Genomic DNA, 15,631 nt, shown 5'->3' with positions numbered 1-15,631 from the left:
TAGTTGTTGTATGAAAGATTTAGAAACTCAAAAAGTTTCACCTCAATAATTAACCCAGAGGAAAGTCATTTAGAAGAGCTGTGTATATAAAGGGAAATATGTCTATTCTTTAAGTTTATGATTTCATAGGTTGGGGAACTAGATTTAGTATTTTGTGTATTATTTGACAACAATATCTGACATAACAATATCCGATTGCTAATATTTAAGAACATGAAACTTTGTACATTTATTAAGATACAAATTCAAATTATTTCCCTAGAAATGATGGAAAGGCCATGTATTTTCCTAAACCAGAAATGAAGACTGTACTTGAGACTTAGAAAGATTTATTTTGCCAAAGACTGGGATTAGAGGAAAATATAGAAGGAGAAACTGTGGGCAAAAAATAATCAAAAAGTTTTGAATGAACTCATGAGCTCTCAGACCAGTTGGATTGTCTTTGAAAGTAAGAGTGAAAGTATTTTCACAATTATTTCTGCAAGTTTTATTTTAACATTAAAATAAATATTTATTCAAAATAAAGTACTGAAATTTCAGAAATATGTAAAATCAAAATGTACATCAGATTGGGGTTAAATGATATGAGCTCTGAAGTCAAGTAAATGACTTACTACCATGAAGCTATTATTGAGTTTTTAGCATTCAGTACAAATTTTAAATTTCTAGAAATCCAATTTAGTCCATTTAAATTTATAGTGTATGTAACACATCTTGCACTTATTTTTAAATATAAAACTCAAAAAATTAAAGAAAAATTTTGGAGTAATGCTGCCATCACTCACCATGCAGTTTTAAAACAATTGCATGATCCTATGATGTTACCACGTGTGGGTTTATAGACAATCCTCAGTGCTATATTCTCATCTCAAAAAATACCAAAAAAAAAAAAAAAAAAAAAGTCTTACAGAGCAATTGCTATGTTGTATGTTTAAAGTAAACTAAACTTTTTAAAAAATTTTTTTAGTTGTTGATGAACCTATTTTATTTATTGATTCATATGTGGGTGCTGAGAACGACCCAGTGCCTCACACATGCTAGGCAAAGACTCTACTGCTGAGCCACAATGCCAGCCCTATACTAACTCTTGAGAAGACTGTCAAGCTACTTTTCAAAATAGTTTTATTCTCCAGCAGTGTATGAAAGTTCCAGTTGCTTCAGATTGTCAGTAACGTTTGGTTATTTTAGCCATTCTAGTGAGTATGCAATGGTACCCCATTGTGGTTTTAACTTGTACTAACACTTAGTACATTTCTACTGGTTTATTGGTCTTTTGCATGTATGTGCAAAAACTGGGGAAAGTTTCGATCACATATTACATACTTTTTGACCCACAAGCTTTGCAATAATGAGTTCAGGAAACCAAACCTTTGCAACAGCTTCCACAGCAATTGGCCTAGAAAGTCAGGAATTGGTCAATAGTTGACACCATCCTCACTTTTACCTCTGTTGTCAATTCAGGACCAAACAGAGAAAGCCAAACATGCTCCAAAATCAATGACATTGGATACCTCATTTCCAGTTAGCACAACTCCAGTTTCTCCATACCAATTATTTCTCCTGAAAGCATACCTAAAAATGTTTTCTTTGTCTAAAGATTCCCACTCTTCTGCTTGTCTTTGAGTCTGTCAAACTCACACAGATGGTGGTTGACTCTCTTGCTATAGATAACTCTGAACAAATAGTCTCTTTGTTCTCTTTTAGATTGTTTTAATTTTATTTTATTTTTTCATAGAGCTAGGGATCAAACCAGGGCTTTGCAATTGTAGGCATCCCAGCCTATATTTTGAATAAATGAAGTGACTGATCAATGTTTTATGCATTTTAAAGATTTTTTTAATTTGGGATTATTAAGTTATGTGTTCTTTATTCAGGATATAAGTCTGTAATGCAATAGATTGAATTTGGAAATTTTATATCCCAGTTTGCTTAATTTTCTAAAGGTGTCTGAAATTTCGATGAAATCAATTTGGCATTTTTTCCTTTATGAATCATACTTTTAGTACTATCAGGTCATAGAAATACCTTACCTAACCCAAAGTTAAACTTTTATCTCCATTTTATTTTAGAAATCTTAGTGTTTTAGACTTCACATTTAGATCTGCAATCCATTTTGAGTTAATTTTACATATCTTATGAGGTGATAAACCAAGTTGGATTTTTATGGTGTGGGTTTTTTTTTTTTTTTTTTTTTCTGCATATGGATATACACTTATAGCAGCATTTGTTGAATTGTTCTTTTGTGTATTGAATCTTCTTGTCACTTTTGTTTAAAACTCAATTTGCCATAAAAGTGTGGCTCTATTTCTGGCTCTTGCTAAATCTGTCCATATGTTCTGTGATTGGTCCACTAGCTCTTCATTATTGGAGTTTTATAGTAAGTTTTCCAAATTTGTTCCTTTTTTTTCAAAATCGAAGGATTTTCATAGGTTCTTTAACCATTCTTGTATACATTGTAGAATTAACTTGTTAATTTCTACAAGTAAACAGAATTTCATAGGGTTAAACATATAGATCGATTTGGGAATAATTTAATTTCTAGATTATTCATTGATAGTATATAAAATACACTGTTTTTTGGTTGATGGTCGTGATCTTATGACCTTATATTCATGTACTGGTTCCACTAGATTTTCTTTGTAGAATCCTATTTTGTTGTTATTACAGCTGTTGTTGTTTTGGGGGTTTTGTTTGTATGTAAGATTATGTCATCTAGGTGATCTGTCCTTTGCAATCAGTATGTTTTCTATCTTTTTTTACTTCGCTAACTATAACTTTAATTACAATGTTGATTATGAGTGGTGGAAGTAGATATCCTTGCTTTTTTCTGTAAGAGAAAATACATCAATCTTACACTGTTGAAAATGATGATAGGTGTATGTTTTTTCTAGCTATCTTCTAATAGTTCGAAACAGTTCTTTTATTCCTAGAGTGTTGAGATAGTTTATCATGAACAGATGTTTGCTATAGTTTGGATTTTAAATGTCCCCTAAAGGTCCAGGTATTCAAGGCTTTGTACCCCAGCCTTAGACACTGTTGGGAGGTAGTGGAACATGGAAGAGATGGGGCCAAATTGGAAGAAGTTCGGTCTCTGGAGACATGCCCTTGAAAGGGACATTGGCACCTCAGCCCCTTCCTCTTTCTTTTTTTTACTTTCTAGCTTCCATGAGGTGACAACCTTTCTCTGACACATGTTCCCACCATGATGGACTACCTAGCCACAGGCCCCCAAACAACAAGGCAATCAACCATGGACCGAATCTCCAAAATTATAGGCCAAAATAAATGTTTTCTGTTTATAAGTTGATTATCTCAGGCATTCGTTATAGTAACAGAACACAGACTAACACAATGTTGAACTTTTTAAACTGTTCTCTTTGGTGGTAAAACACAGAACATGAAATTTACCATTTAGACATTTTAGGTGTAGAGTTCACAGACTTATGTATATTTATAACATTGTGTAATTATCACTACCATCCAACACCAGAACATTTTCTTCTTCCCAAACTGAAACGCTGTATCAATTTTAAAAATAGCTCTCCATTTCTTATTTTCATCCCATGCAACCACCATTCCATTTTTTGCCTCTATAAATATTATTATTATAGATGTCTTATACAAGTGGAATTCAAAATATGTGTTCTTTATGTCTGATTTCGTTTAGAAAAATGTCTTCAAGGTTCATCCATGTCATAACATCAGTCAGAATTTTATTTCTTTTTTAATACTACATAATATTCTACTCTATGTCTATGCCACATTTTGTTTATCCATTCATGTATCAGCAGACATTTGAATTACGTTCACTTTTTAGTTACTGGGGAAAAGGTCAATCTGAGAATGGATGTACATAATCCGTTTGAGCACTGTTTTCAATTCTTTAATTATATATCTAGTAGAATTCTGGATCATATGTTAATTATATTTTAACTTTTTGAAAATCAACATGTTTTTCATAGCAACTCCAATATTTGGATTCCTGTGAATAATGCGTAAAGTTCCAGTTATTCCACATGCTCACAAACAATTTTTATTTTCCAGAGCGTGCAGGGGTGTGATGTGATGCGTGTGTGTGTGTTTGATAACATCATTGTGATGTGTGTGCAGTGTTAACCCATTGTGATTTTGATTTCCATTTCTCTAATGACTGGCAATTTTGACATCTTTTCATGCACATATTGACCTCTTTGAAGAAATGTCTATTCAGCCCATTTTTAGTTGATATTTTTGTGGGTGAGTCATAAGCATTCTTGTAATTTTCTGAATATAAATCACCTACAGGATGAATAATTTGCAGACATTTTATGCTTTCTATACATTGCTGTTTCACTCTGTTGATGGTGTCCTTTGACTTATGAAAGCTTTTAATTTTGATGAAGTGCAATTTTTCTATTTTTTTTTTTTTGTTGCCTTGTTTTGGTATAATGTCAAATAAATCATTGCCAGATTAAATGTCACAAAGTTATTCCTTTATTTTGTAGTTTTTTACTTTTGGGGTTTTACATTTAGATCTACGATCCATTTTATAGTAATTTTTTTATATGACGTAATGTTAGGGTCCAAATTCACTCTGTTGCATGTGAACATCCAGTTTTCTCAACACCATTTGTTGGAAAGACTATGCCCTTTTCTTTGAATTCTCTTGGCACCTGTTATTTAGATATACATAGGAGAATTTATTTATGGGGATTTATTCTATTCCATTTTTCTATATTATGTGTCCTTAAGTCAGTACTACTTTATATTGATCAATATAACATCATAAAAAGTCTTGAAGTAAGTAAGTGTGAGACTTCATTTTTCAGATTATTTTGGTCCTTTGGGCTTCCTTGAGATTACATATGAATTTTAAGATGAATATTCCTATATTTGCATAAAATGTCAATTTGATTTTGATGAGTGTTTCATTGATTCTGCAGATCACTTTCAGTAGTATTGACATCATGATACTAAATCTTCTGATGCGTGAATATGAATTCTCCTTCCATTTATGTCTCCTTTAACTTTTTCAGCCATGTTTTGAATTTTGATTGTCTAAATATTTTGCTTCTATAGTTGTTTATTCTTAAATATTTTATTCTTTTTGACACTCTTGTAAATTAATACCTTCCTTTTTGATTTTTCATTTTTAGTGTATAGAAACACCATTTTTATGTTTTTCTTGCAAAGTTGTTGAATTTGATTATTAGTTCTATCAAGAGTTTTTGTTGACTATTTAGGATTTTCCATATGTAAGATCATGCCATCTGTGAATAATGATAATTTTACTTCTTATTTTCCAGTGTGCTTACAAATTTTCCTTTTCTTGCCCTAATTGCTCTAGAAGAGATTTCAATACTGTGTTGAATTAAAATGGTGAAAGTGAGTATCCTCATCTTATTTTCAATCTTAAAGTTTTTGAATTTTCACTATTCCATATGAAGGTGGCTTTGAGTTTTTCACATATGGTCTCTATTGTGAGGTGGTAGTTTCTCCTATCCCTTACAAAATTATATTGAGTTATGTCAAATGTTTTTTTTTCTTGCATTAATTGACATGATCATGTGTCTTTTCTTTTCCCTTTCCTCTGATCAAGTCTATGTGATGTTGGTTTCATTTCACCCAGTCTGAGTTTTTCAATTTTCACATATTTTTACTTTCCAGTTTTCCTTTTGTTATTGATTTGTAGTTTGTGTGTGTGTGTGTGTATGTGAAATTAAAAATAATTCCTTGCTTGATTTCAGTATTTTATATTTAATAAGTTTTGTTGTGTGCCTAGCATACTATTTTCTTAGAGAATATTTCATGTGTACCTAAGAAAAATGCATATTATACTACTGTTGGGTAGAATGTTCTATCAGATCCCATTGGTCTACAGTGTTGCTAAAATCCTTAATTTCTTTGTTAAGCTTGCATTTGTTATAATATATATTAGTGAATGTAGCATACTAAAGTCTTTTCTTATTATGGAGTTTTCTATTTCTTACTTTGGTTCTGTTAATATTTGCTTCATATATTTTGGAGCTCTAATATATGGTACATATGTGTTTATAATTATATATTCTTGGTGAGTTGATCCTTTCATTAGTATACCATACCCTTTTTTGTCTATCATGACAAGTATTTGCCTCTTATAAGTGTAGCTACCCCTGCTGCTTCTTAATACCATTTGCTTGAATATCTTTTACTAATTTTGCCCTTTCAAATTACATGTGTCTTTAGAACTAAAGTGAGTTATTATAGACAACACAACTTAGATTCTGTTTTTTTTAAATTCTTTGCCAATCTATTTATTTTGATAAAGGAATAATTCATTTACATTTAAGGTTATTACTGCTGAGGGGACTTATTTTTGTCGTTTGTTATTTGTTTTATGTGTCTTACCACTTTATTATTTGACTATATTTTTATGGATTCTGTTAAAAGTTTCTACTTCTTTTTGTCATTCAGTTTCTCCTTTACCAAGTCAATTTATTATGTTTTCATTTACTTTTTAAACATAATTATCTTCAGTTCTTTTAATAAATTCACAAACGGCTTTGAAAGCCTAGAACAGTAAATCCATATTCTGTTCCCAACAGCATCAGGTTTAGTGGCAACTTTTTTTCTAAGAATAGGTGACACTTTTCTGTTCATTTGCATGTTTCATAATTTTGGTTTAAAATTGACATTTAAAATAACATATTGTAGTAAATCTCCTATTTTTTTGTGTTTTCTACCCCTGTGTTTTGTTTTGTTTTTAATGTTATGAATTAAGCTGTGGAATCTCTCCTCCACTCAGTGAAAATGTTGTTTCTGCTCAGTTTACTTTTCAGTTTGGTTTCCTAGGGTTTGTCCTTGGGTCTGCACAGCTACATTATTAGCCAATGGACTGGGAAAATGTTACACTCAAAACCCTGAAGTCTGTAAGTTCTTCATTCTGTGGAATTAAATCTATGTGTTATTTGGGGAGCCCACTGAAAAGTAGAGGCAGTTTATAAATCTCTCTCAGCTCTAATTTTTGCTGGGTTCTCTCAGTTCTCGTTTGCTTCTATACATACATCATTATTCAAAGGTTTGTAGAGAACTGGTCTCAGCACTTCTGTGGTTCTCAGCTTTCCAGTATCTCACATAAATTTTTGGCTAGTTCTCTGCTTGCCAAATGAATGATTTCCATCTCAGGATGTTGCAGTAACTTTCCATTCATTTGCTACAAAGTGTGCCACTCAAAGCTGACAAGGCTTTGTCAATCTGACAGCAAAGCCAGATTGGGACTTCCCATTAATCCTATGCAGGTAAAGTTAACATTCTCACAAATCAAATTGGGAAAGCTATAAATGCATCCCAGGCAAGAATGCCACAAGGCCACAGACTGTCCCTGTTCTTACTTTCAAACTCTTCTCATTTTGTCTTCTGTTTTCTTACTTTCCCTCATTTCATAACTTTGAAATGACTCATTTTATGTAGATTTAAACTTTTTTTGATATGACTCACACTCAATGCCTCCATAGGCAAATGTTTGTCTTTTATATCAATTATTAAATTTTCTAAAATACATTTTGAATTTTACAGTCAATGAAAGTCTGTTTGATAAAATATTTCTATGGATTGAATTCTGCATTGTTTCTTAATTCCATTTTCAGAAATTCTGCCAACCAAGCTTCTCCTTCCATCTGCTTTGGGGCTGCTATATTAACTGCAAATACTTTCTGGATAACTCCTGTCTACTAATTTTGTCCTAGAATAGGGGCACATGGAGAGGAATATGACCTACTCTTGCAAAAGAATGCTTTGCAACCTTCCTGAGGGAAATGATCTATTCAGTCCTTTTCCATGTTTATGTAGGCTTTTTAACATTCTTTTTCTTGATCCAAGTTTTAAATTATTTTATTTCTTTTAATGTTGCAAAAAGGCTCATTTAAATTTTGTAAACAAAAACTACAATATCTGAAGTTTGGGATAAAACCATTCTACAGCTCATTGATTCTGTTCACACTTACTTATTGTGGCTTCTTCACTGGTATTTGTGATAGTAGAATGAAGCTCTTATTTGTCTCGTTTTTATGGGAAATCCCAGAGTGAAAGCATTAGCCCTCCAAAGAAGGCATAGTTTTTCCTCTGCTATATATCCTGGGACACTGCCTATCTAATCTAAGGTAATTTCATGGTTTGGATTTTTCTGTAAATGTACAGGTAATATAACTTTGACTCCAAAAACATATATTCAAGAAGATATCTTTTAAAATACTTAGCAATTTTTTAAACGATACTGTGATTTATTCCTGATCATCAAGTATCTGACCCCATCCGATGTGAATTTCATTACTCATTCTCACAAGTTGTCTTCCACTTATCAGAAAAATTAATGCATCTTGATGCAGGCAGCCATGTGCCTATCCCAGAAACATTTTTTCAAACCTGGATTCCAGGAGAAGACAGATTGGTCTCTGTGAAGTGAGTCTCTGTTGATAGGTAGACGTTTCTAGTCCACTTTTTCAGTCATGTTGTAAGCCCCAGGTTTTGATGCAAATCTGAAGTCAAATGATTTCCAAAGGCCCACAAATATGCCACATTCCAGGAGCAATAAAATGCAAGCTATAGGTAACATACTTTGTTAAAAGTCTCAGGATAATCACAGCTTCAAAGGAAGCATAACTTTCTGGTTTCCAGGTCTTTATTTTTGGTGTCTACATTTTCCCCTTAATTTGAAGGGAGCTTCACTATGCTCTAAAACAATGGTTGCAATGTTGTATCCAGGATTTCTATTTTTTTCTTCAGATGATATGAAATAAAATCTTTGGATTGAATTTAGTAATTTTTAAAATTGAGTTCTGAAATTTTCTAGGTAGAAACCCATATAATATGTAAATAATGGTTACTCACTGGTCTCATTTTTTATAAGTATAATTTTTTAAGCAATATGATTGAGTCATCTAGAATCTGGTTAAATAATTAGCATAATCACATTATAGCTCATTCACAGTTTTAATGAGAATGACTTATATTTTGCTTTATAAATTTGGCTCTGGGTTTGCAATAGTTATCAATCTTAAGAATGGTCTACTTTTAATAGTTGAGTAATTTTTAGTTACAAATAAATACAAAATGTGGCAAATGGTTTTCAGCACGTCTGGAGATGACTGAAAGTTTTTAGCTGTTGAAGTTTTACAATATTTTTGTTGAGCACATGACACTTGTTATTACTTCCACCAGGAATAGCAATCTCAGGAGGCCAATGCAGTTTATGATTTGGGATTACCAAGAAACACAATTTACATTACAATGGACAGAACAAGAGTCAACAGAGCAAGATTAGTTTCAATAGCGAACATCAATACCTATGACCTATAGGGTCTTGTCCTGCAACTATACAGGGTGATGATCTTCTTGCATCTTTTTCTTGCTACAAGCGAAGGACCCTGACCTGGTTCTGAAATAATTAAATGTGGGAGTGTGCTCAGGGACCATATGATGCACATCGCTAAGCAGAACAAAGATGCACACATCAAGCCTTTGGTGATGGAAAGTTACTCCTAAACCAGGTGATATTCCTAGCACAGGGGGTGAGGACTCCTTATCTCCCCGTAAGGAAATGTTTAGGCCAAGGCTAATCTTAATCTTAATGTGTACAAGAGTTGTAAGACACTACACAGAACTGCTCTTCCCACAATTTTCTAGTATTGAATCTTTTTGCATTCCTGAAAAATTCCAACACACACACACACACACACACACACGCGCGCGCGCGCGCGCGCGCACGCAGGCAAACATGCAAATGTTGTGAACTTAATTCTTGTGTTTCCCTCCACCAAATTCATATGCTGAAATCCTACTCCCTGAATGTGATAGTATTAGGAGATGTTATGGTTTGGATATGAGGTGTCCCCTAGGACACTCATGTGTTAATTTAGAAATGTTCAGGGGTGAAATAATAGATTATAAGAACTATAAACCCATCCATGTATTAATTCATTTGAAGAATTCATAATTTGAATGTAACTAGACAAGTTGGGTCTGCCTGGAGGAAGTAGGTCACTGGGGATCTCTTATTTTGTCCCAGGCTCCTCACTTTATCTTTGATTCCAGGATAACCCGAGCAGAGCAGCTTTCTACCAACATGCCCTTCTAAATGGTAAAGTGTTGTTATTAGAGTTGTGAAACAACTTGCTTCTCTTTTTACCAAGAGAACACAGTGAGAAGTGCCATCTCTGTGCTGGGAACTGGGCCTTCACCACAATGATCTTCTAATCTCAGTGCTTTCAGCCTCCACACTGTGAGAAATAAATTTCTGTGACTTATAAATCACATAGCCTATGATATTTTGTTATAGTAGTTTGACTGAACTAAGCTATATACATATGCACACATACATTTATTTTAGTCACTTTTTCATTGCTGTGACCAAAAGACCTAACTAGAACAATTTTAAAGGACGAAAAGTTTATTTGGTGCTCACAGTTTCGAAAGTTTCAGTCCATAGATGGCTGATTCCATCTGGACCTTAGGTGAGACAGAATATCATGACCAAGGAAAACTGCTCATATACATATGAACTAAGCTATATACATATGCACACATACATTTATTTTAGTCACTTTTTCATTGCTGTGACCAAAAGACCTAACTAGAACAATTTTAAAGGACGAAAAGTTTATTTGGTGCTCACAGTTTCGAAAGTTTCAGACCATAGATGGCTGATTCCATCTGGACCTTAGGTGAGACAGAATATCATGACCAAGGAAAACTGCTCAAGACAAGATATCCAGGAAGTAGAGAACTCCCCTCACCAAAGACAAAATAGAAACCTCAAAGGCACACCCCCAGTTGACCTGTCTCCTCCAGCCACACCTTACCTGCCCATAGTTAAAATGGATTAACACATTGATTAGGTTAAGGTTCTCATAAGCCCATCATTTCACCTCTAAAATTTCTTGCATTGCTTTATACATGAATTTTGGGGGATACCTTTTACCTAAACCACAACACACACACACACACACACACACACACACACACACACACATAATATATATACACAATGTGTTTCTTTATATTAGGACTTTTTAATCTCTATTCATATAGGATTCATTTGTATATATATCATACATTTCAGTATTTGAATTATCCTAGTTTTATATTTCGTGGAATTTTGAATTTAAAAGAAATATATGTTCATTTTATCTAGTGGAATGATATAAGATGCATAAAACAAAGTAATCTTTTTACATTCATAAAAATTTCCAATTACATTTTCTATATTTATAAAAATATGTAAATATTTCACATTTTCAATTTTTTGTCAGTATTCTGTTGGTTTTATTAAAATGGGATCATATCATACTATTCATGAATTAATTTTACTCAGTTAATATTATAACATGTATATCCTGTGTGTATGTATGCAGATATATATGTATTTATCATATGCTATTTGATAGTTGTATAATATTCCATAATATGGATGAAAAGCAATTTATTCCAATTTTCTTCAGGTAGATAAATATCATATGAGATTTATAGATTTTTTAATTCATTTTTATTCTTAAAAACAGTAAATCTCTTTGGATGTCTGTATTATATTATAAGTATTTTTAGGTTTATAGGATACATTTTTCAAAGTGGGATTATAGTACAATATACTTAAAACTTTCCTATAGTGTTACAGCAACTTATACTCCCATCAGTAACATGAAAGTGATCATGCTTCTATATTATAATAAATTATGTATTCCATTTTGTGTGAAAAATAATTTAACATTATAAATTTAATTGGTATTTCCCAATTTTCTGTCACTGATGAGACAAATCACTTTTTCATGTATCTAATTTCTTTTTCTGCTTTTGGATAATTGGCTTTTCTTTGACTATAATTTTATCAAATTATTTTACTGTTGTTATCAATATATAGAAGCATATCATTATTCAAAAAAGTAACTATCTTATGTCATCTGAGCTGCCAAAAGTTCCCCTTTTTCTATCATGTGTTTATGTAAATTTTACTAAAAATAATTATATACTGAAGTATAATTTATATTTTGAAATGTAAACAAACCGTAAGTGCACAGTTGAATGACTTCTCATCATGTGACCAGAGCTATGAAACTATGACCCAGACCAAAAAATAGGTCAACACCAGCAGCCAGAAACACAATTTTACTGCCTTCTTTTATCAGCTATACCTTCCCTCATGACCAAAGGTAAGCTCGCTTTTTACACCATGTGTTAGTTATTTTTATTTTTAAAGTTATGTACATATCTATATTTTGAACACATTGTAATTTTCATTGTTGTATGAAACCAGTATTCATCTTATTAAATTTCACCTTTTCATTGCTTTTCTTCCCTATTTTATATTTTTCCTTTCGTATAATATCATTCTTTTGCCTGAAGAACTTCCTTTGGTACTTTCATTAATTTGAATCTTCTGGTGATAAATTCTATTCTCTTCTGTTGGTGTGAAAATATTCCCTTTACCTTATTTTTAAGGACATGTTAGTTTTCTGTTGCTGTTAGAAAATATCTGAAAAAAGCAAATTACAGGAGGAAAGATTTATATTGTTTCATAGTCTCAGAGGTTTATTTCATGGTTCTTGACCCTACTGCTTTAGACTTTTGATGAGACAGAACACCATGCCATGAAGCTGGGACCATGAGCAAAACATACCCTTCAAAGTCACACTCTGGATGATCTATTCTCTCCAAGTGGGTCCCCTTTCTAGTAGCCTGTTCAACTGTAAACAAATTAATGGATTAATCTATTGCTGAGTTTAACAACATCATGATTCGATCACTTTTGACAAATCTCATCTCTTAATATGAATACATTGGGGAATTAAATCTTCAACACATGAAGCCTTGAGGGACATTTCAGATCCACACTATGATATAGTATTTTCACTTATAATGGATTTTAATTGGCATTTCTTTCAGTTTTTGATGGTATTCTTTCATTGTCTTATATCTCTCATTATTTTGTTGGCATGTCAGCAGTATTAATATCATTCTGCTATTCCTTTGTTTTTACTACTTTCTTTAAATTTTTTTTCTGTTCTTTTTTACTCAATAGCTTTACTTGATATTATTTGATGGGTTCCTTTTCTATTCTGTTTCATATTTATTTATAGCAGTTTTGGAATATTTGTTGTAATGAGTTTCATTGATTTTACAAAATTTTCAGGTATTGTGTTTTCAAATATTGCACTTGCAATTAATCTCTTTTTTCCTGATATGGAAATTACAAATTTAAACCTTTAAACATATTTCTTTTGTACTCTTCTATTTCTTTTTATTTGTTTGTTTCTTGAGGTTTAGTTCTGGATATTTCTTCTGTCATTCATGTCACCAGTCATTTCTTCATCTATTATTATAACTATTCAATAAGTTCTTAATCTCTACTATCACATTATTTAGATACAGAATATAAATTTAAGATTATTTTTGGTGTTCTAGTTCACTCCTGAAATTTTTCAAATTTTCATGTAATTAAAAATATTAATCTTATTAAGAACATATTTATCTGTGCTTGATAAAGCATCCTAATCTTTCATTATAAAACATCCTTCTAAATATTCCTACCAAAGATTTGGTTGACAAAATTTTATATTAAGAGTTGTTTCATATGAATATTTTGGTGATATATCAGTCCATGGTCTTTAATCATCCATCATGACAATGTCAAATCTGTTGTCATTTGTTTATTCCTAGGTAACTTGCATTTTCAAAAACAGCTGAAAATTATTAATCCCCGATATTGTCATATCACACTGATGTGTCAATATGTGGATTTATTGCTATGTATTATAATTAGTAATTTGAGTTTATTTCAGCTGTATATTTACTATCTTTAATACTGAAAAACTTTTATCTTTCATTGAAAACTTATTCCTCCATCATCCCCTTTATTATGCTTATCATCTTACTGGATATTTATCAAACTTGTCTTAATCTATTCTAAAACTCTGTTTATTTTCTTACATGTTTGAAATTAGAATTGTACTTTTTCCTATATTCTGACCTCTTAATCAGTGTCATTGATTGATTGATTGATACTTGGGTGCTTAACCACTAAGTAACATCCCCAGCCCTTTTTATTTTTTATTTTGAAACAAAGTCTCACTAAGTTGCTTAGGGCCTAGTTAAGTTGCTGAGGCTGGGTTTAAATTTGCAATCATTCTGTCTCTCCTGAATTGCTGGGATTACAGTCATGTGTCACCCTGCCTGACTCTCTTAACGCTAGAAACTCATTTTTCAATGACCACATTGTCCTCCCTCAAGATTTCTACTTTTTTTCTTATTCCCAATATTTGTTTCATTTCAATCTGCCTGGCGTCAATTTTTACTTACTTGTTACATAAGAAATGTAGTTCTTCTATTTATACCTAGAGCATTCAAAATAAATGTATTTTAAGATCTATATTCTTTTTTTGTGAAGTGTCAATTGACAAATGTTGATTGAATTTTTCTATATTTTTAAGTTTTATACAATACTAAAGTGTTTTAGAATATTGACTAGTATGGTTATTTTGAGGTAGAGGATTATTTGTCTGCTCCCCTTCCCCCACCATCATCTCTCCTTATGTGATTAACATTCTCTGAATTGCAGATTTAAGGCTGCCTCAATCTAAACCCAAGGCTCCAAGTCCAGCACTAGGTCTTGTAAAGATCACATAGGACTTCTGAATTGTGCTATTACTGTAAGAAATCATATTCATCCCTTGAGCAGGTGTATGATTAGTTTCAATTCCCAGTATGGCAGCTGTATCTTTCTAATTCCTGATTCCTTAAATAGCAGTGATAGATTGGCTGAATTCTTTCAGGTTCTGCTCTTAAGTTAGATAATTCCATCTCAGTCTCTGCTCAGAGTTGTGCAACTGGCTCTTGCCTTCCATCTGGCATGCAGCCATTTATTCCCTGTTGTATTGTATTATTCAGTTTCTCATAAACCACTGACTGCTTCAAAAGCTAGAATCCAGAACAACTATGGTTTTTTTGCCCTGCTCACTATTTAACAGTTCTGTTCTGTTGATGATACATGGAGATATGTTCTTTTTTAAAAAAACACTTTTTTAGTTGTAGATGGACACAATGCCTTTATTTTATTCATTTATTTTTATATGGTGCTGAGGATAGAACCCAGTGCCTCACACATGGTAGGCCAGCACTCTACCACTGAGCTACAGCCCCAGCATGGAGATATGTTCTTGGTTTTGAGACAGACTATGTGTTCATTTTTCCTTTTCATATGTTCCTATCACTCCTATATGACTGAGCAAAAAAATTAAAGTGTAAAATTACTGCATCACTTTGGACAGAAGACATCTCCTTATCCCCAGAGTTTTAAAGAATACCTTTAAAAGTCTCAGATATCTCAATTCTATGGTTGCACACATATGTGATCATATATATGTATATGTGTGTGTATGTATGTAGGAATATATGTGTGTGTGTTTGTATGTATATATATATGAAATTGCCTCACTAACCGGAGAGTTTGTATTTGTTTGTGTAAATACTTCACTTTCTCTTCTTAGCAGAGAAATATACTGTTAGTAGTCTAAGTGCAGGAGAATCAAAGGCGTTCTACCATCATTTTTTGTTTGGTTTAGCTTCTAATCAAAACACTAATAATGATCATTGTCTTTTAGTGATTCTCACTTTCTACTCTAGAACT

The sequence above is a fragment of the Sciurus vulgaris genome, assembly GCF_902686455.1.
Source record: "Sciurus vulgaris genome assembly, chromosome: 5".
Taxonomy (NCBI): Eukaryota; Metazoa; Chordata; class Mammalia; order Rodentia; family Sciuridae; genus Sciurus; species Sciurus vulgaris.
The sequence above is the reverse complement of the archived record's forward strand: the minus strand, read 5'-3'. Positions refer to the sequence as shown.